Raw genomic sequence first — 4,958 nt, forward strand, 5'->3', positions numbered from 1 at the left:
TTAGTGTGAGTCAATGATTCAAAAAACTTATACACCATGTTCACAAAACATGTAGGTTATTGTTCGTAAACAGGTAGACCATTTTGTCTCACAAAAAAAATAGACCCTCACTTATAAATAATAAGTAGACTAGGTTTCGTAAACAGGTAGACCTCTCAAGAATTCTTCAAGCGTCTATGAATTCTGAACACTATCGAGTTGGTCTGTGTATCAGGAGTCAAGAATCGAATACCTTGTATGATATACTTGGTCTAATACTTAACAACGCTTTCCAGTCAATCTACTTTTCTATTTCTATGAGCTATACACTTTCAAAATAAGTGGACTTGACATATGGAAGTATTGGACCTTCCGATGACAGAAATCAGGTAAATAAGATATTTATTTTATTGTATTGACATAAGGACGTATTATACATGGATGATTTTATATGTGGTTGCTATTTTGCATAATCTGTCGTTCATTGCTGCAAAACTAGAATGGGTAGACGTAACAATAGACCAAAAAACCATCAAAAACTTTTCATTGCATAAATATTGATTATAATGGGTCCATCAGTTTCACAAATCAAAACTCTAAACCTAGCACTTCCACCCTAAACCCAAAAGAAAAACAACCTAGTATCTTGATCATATCTACATGTTCCACAACGCTCTTCCTCAACTCCCTTTCACCTTCAAGCTCATCCATGAGCATTTGAAAGTAGCTTTCGTTCACAATCTTGGGTTCAGCTGTGCCATAGTACAGCCTGCACAGAGTTGAAGTAATCAAATACATATCTTCTATCAATTTAAGGGAAAATTTTGGGAATGGTACATCAACTTAGGACGACTATGCATTTACGTGCATAAGTGTTAGTACACAAACACTTGCTCCCAACTAAATAACCGTGAAGTAGGATAAGAGTTCATCTTTGGTGTACCAAAATATGTACTATGTAACTTGGTGTACGTAAATGCATACTCGTCTAGTGTTGGTGTATGCTTCTTAAAATTTTTCCTCAATTTAAACAGAAAAGCACTGCCATAGCAAAACTTGTATCAAGAAATAATGCTTAACAATTGAGATGCAATAATTAATCCTCATGCTATCAATACATAGAAAGCCTACTGTAGATATTCCTTACCAATTCACTGGACATGAAACAAATATGTACAATATGTATATAAGATACGATACTAGCTACAAACAAAATTAAGAAAGTACTTTTTCCAGATTTGATTACTTAAGAGAAAGTCGAACTATGACCAGACAATTTTGATGGTCAAACACACAAAGTGGGAGGGCTTATGCATACCTGAGCGAGCATCTGACAGTAGCTTCTATTCACATATCTTGGGTTCAACTGTACCACAGTACACCTTGCACACAGTTGAACCAATCACATATCAATTTAAACAGAAAAGCACTTGCGTTACAAAACTTATATCACGAAACAGTGTTTAACAATTAAGTGAATTAACGGAACAAGTTCTTAACAAAAATGCATATCTTACACATCTCACTATAAATATATGATACGTTTTTATCCTTTTGGGATAGTGCAGCAGTGGCATTCCACAATTGGAACTAGAGCAAATAGAAAAAATGTCATATGAACAATAACACAAAATATGTCATTGACCCAATTAATTCCTTCTGATAGTGTAGCATAACATATCGATATGCTATATCTGTGTAGTCCACCACCTAAGAAGCAGTTCTACTGCTCTTAATCCTGCTTTTAGATGCACTGCCTTGACCTGCCTTACGGTCAAAAGTTATTATTAGGATACCGTTTATAAAAACCAAAACGCTAATTGATTCGATATTTACCTCTCCATTTAAAATAGAAGTAAACCCAAAGCAACTGTTCTCTTGATGATTTTAAAAAATGTTTGATACAGAAGACGGAACATATTGCTTAAAATGTATAATTTGGGTTGAGATTTTAAAGACCAGTCTTGAGACAAAGAGATAAAGTGGTCCTCTTGGTTTGAGAAAACTAAAATGTAGTGTAATCCATAGTTTCAATCAAAGCTAAAAAAAAAATGTAAAATGCAACAACAGTAAAGAGAAAACCTTCTCGTTGAGGGAGCAGCGAGACTAAATGTAGCTCGATCGTCAAGCCCTGCAACCCCGACCCTTCTCCCTTTCCAGATTCCTCAGGGTCAATATTAGAAAGCCCAATCCCCAAATCAAATTAGAAGAGAACGAAGCTTACCAGCCGCGAGAGAAGAAGGGACAATCAAGAGGTCGATATGTAGACGATGGCGGCGGTTGAAGATTGTAGGTCGACGGTAACTCAGCTCCGGTAACGATTCCTCTCTAGGCTCGATGGTGACGGCGGTGAGTGGAAACGGTGGCCGGAAGTAGAGGCTTTTGGTGGGCAAGGCGGCTGGGCTAGTGGTGGTTGCATGTAGTAGCAAAGGGTGGTTTCTGCCTTCGATATGGGTAGGGTTTTTGGTCAAGGTGATGTGCGGCATCGAATGGTAGCGTTGGTGAGGCAAGACGGTGACCGGAGGTGGCTTTCTGGCGCTGGCAGTGGCAGTGGGGAGAGGAGAGAGAAAGGAGATGCGCGGCTGTGTGGAAGAGGGGAAGAACAGAAAATGAGCTTTAGGGTTTCTCCTCGTTCAACTTATATTAACCACGGAAAGACCATTTTGCCCTTGGTCGGTTTGGAAGTTCGGTTTGGTGGGTGGTGGCAGTGTGAGAGAGAAGGCCCTGAGGAAGGCTTAGCCACTTATTAGAGTTTGTCATTTGCAGTTTAATGATTAGGGTTTAGGATTTAGGGTTTAGGGTTTAGGGTTTAGAGTTCTCTTTTGTGAAAATTTGATTGTAGATGCGATCACGATAGTTAATTTCGATTATCATACAATTGATCGATCATTACAAACCCTGAATCATGTATAAACTAGAGGTGACTATTGCTTGATCATCATAAACCCTAAACCATATATACATGAGAGGTGGTTTATACTTGATCATCATTAACCTTATACACATGACTAGGGCTCGATTATCATATAGCAAGTATACACTAGAGGTAGTTTATTGATCGATCATCACAAACCCTCAATCATGCATACACTAGAGAAGGCTATTGCTCGATCATTATAAACCCTAAATCATATATACATGCATTAGATGTTATTTGTACTTGACCTACATAAACCATTAACCATGCCAACAATAAAGGAAATTAATGTTTAATCATCATAAACCCTATATACACTAAAGATGACTAGTGTTTGATTGTCATATAACATGTATACATTAAAGGTGACTATTGCTCGATCATCATAAACCTTAAATCATATATATACATGAAAGGTGATTGTACTCGATCATCATAAACCGTAAACCATGCCAATTTTAAGGGTGATTATGTAACATCTCGATTTTTAAAATTTCTCAAAATTTATTTTTCTTCTTAGAAATAAAAGTAGAGGTCATCACGTGTTCGCCGTATTTTTCGATGAATTTTTCGGACTCCCAAGCTATTTTTAATGATTTTTCGAAGTTTCATCAATTTTTTTAGACCCGTGACGTGGCAACTCTTTATTGGTCCACTTCTCTTTGACTTAGTGACTAAGTCAGCTAATCCATGCAAGTAAGTGGGCAAGTGGATTATGCAAACTGACATGTGGTAGATGAGGATGAACCAGAGTGTGACACGTGGCAACATGTGTAGGTAATTTAGTCTTTCATGCTTGTTGACAAGTGTCAATTTTTTATTAGACCAAAAAGCCTAATTGACCCTTCTTGTCAATCAACCCAAGACTATAAATAGGCTGACCCGACCATTTTAGTTTTCATGTCATTCTTTTCTCTCTCCTCAATTTTCGTCACTTTCTCTCTCTAGATTTTCTTTTGCGACTAAACTTTGGCGGATCATAACTTTTGATCAGTCACTCCGATTTCAGATCCGTGAAGGGCTACGGGTTCGTATCGATGTCCTCTTCCTATCCTAAAGGTTTGAGTTAGATCCAATGGTGATTTCTAGATGGCTTGTTTTAGGAGGCTCAGTTTACGATTGGTATTTGCGGTGGGATTTGTATTGTCGAGGTGAGTGACAAATTAACACCCAATCAACATAAATTCTATATACATAAGAGGTGACTAGTGTTCATTATCATATACCAAGTAGACACTAAATGTGAGTATTGAATGATCATCACAAACGCTAAACCATGCATACCATGCATACACTAGAGGATGATATTGCTCGATCATCATAAACCCTACAGGCTACACCATGCATACATTGGGAGAGACTTGTGCTCGATCATCATAAACCCTATTGACACTAGAGGTGACTACTACTCGATTATCATATATCATGTACGTACACATGCACTAGAGTGATTATTCGATCATCATAAATCATACCTTACATACAATTGAAGTAACATTATCTCGATCCTCATAAACCATAAATCATATACACGAAAGGTGATTATTACTTATTCTTTATAAACCATACATCCTATATATAATTACGTGTATTTTCATACACATAATTATTACTAAAACACTATGAATTAGCTAATCTTTATAGCAATTATTATGTAATTAATTTATTTTTAATTTCTTTTGTAGGAAATAAGTGGAGTTGCGGAATTAAGAGTATATAAGACGAAAGTGGAGCAAACGTGGAATTGTCCACAAAAGACGAAATTATCATTTCCGGTCAACCCTAGTCAAAGGAGAAGTAAAATGCAATTAGTTTCTTAATTAATCATTTGTTATTAGATAATTAATTAAGCAAGCAGCTTAACCAAGGCGCACGTGTGGTGTTTCAAATTGCAAATTTCATCCAATCAAAAGGCAAAATGTGGCAACCCTAGCTCTCTCCTCTTCTAGAGACCGGCCGCACCATTTTCAAATCAGAAAATGATCCCAATTCCTTCTCATCTTATCACCACCGAATGATCTCATCCTCATTGCCATCTACTGAACACCACCGAGACCATCTC

At 37.1% G+C, this 4,958-nt stretch overlaps 1 non-coding gene across 1 annotated transcript; it reads right to left on the reverse strand.

Moving 5' to 3' along the window:
- Nucleotides 1-614: 614 nt before the first annotated feature.
- Nucleotides 615-2,330, reverse strand: LOC101297504. The gene is made up of 2 exons (XR_184048.1): nucleotides 1,298-2,330; nucleotides 615-748 (listed from the first exon to the last, which is right to left on the reverse strand). It is a non-coding gene; the product is annotated as an uncharacterized LOC101297504 (transcript).
- Nucleotides 2,331-4,958: the final 2,628 nt, after the last annotated feature.

The sequence above is a fragment of the Fragaria vesca genome, linkage group LG2 (assembly GCF_000184155.1).
Source record: "Fragaria vesca subsp. vesca linkage group LG2, FraVesHawaii_1.0, whole genome shotgun sequence".
Taxonomy (NCBI): Eukaryota; Viridiplantae; Streptophyta; class Magnoliopsida; order Rosales; family Rosaceae; genus Fragaria; species Fragaria vesca.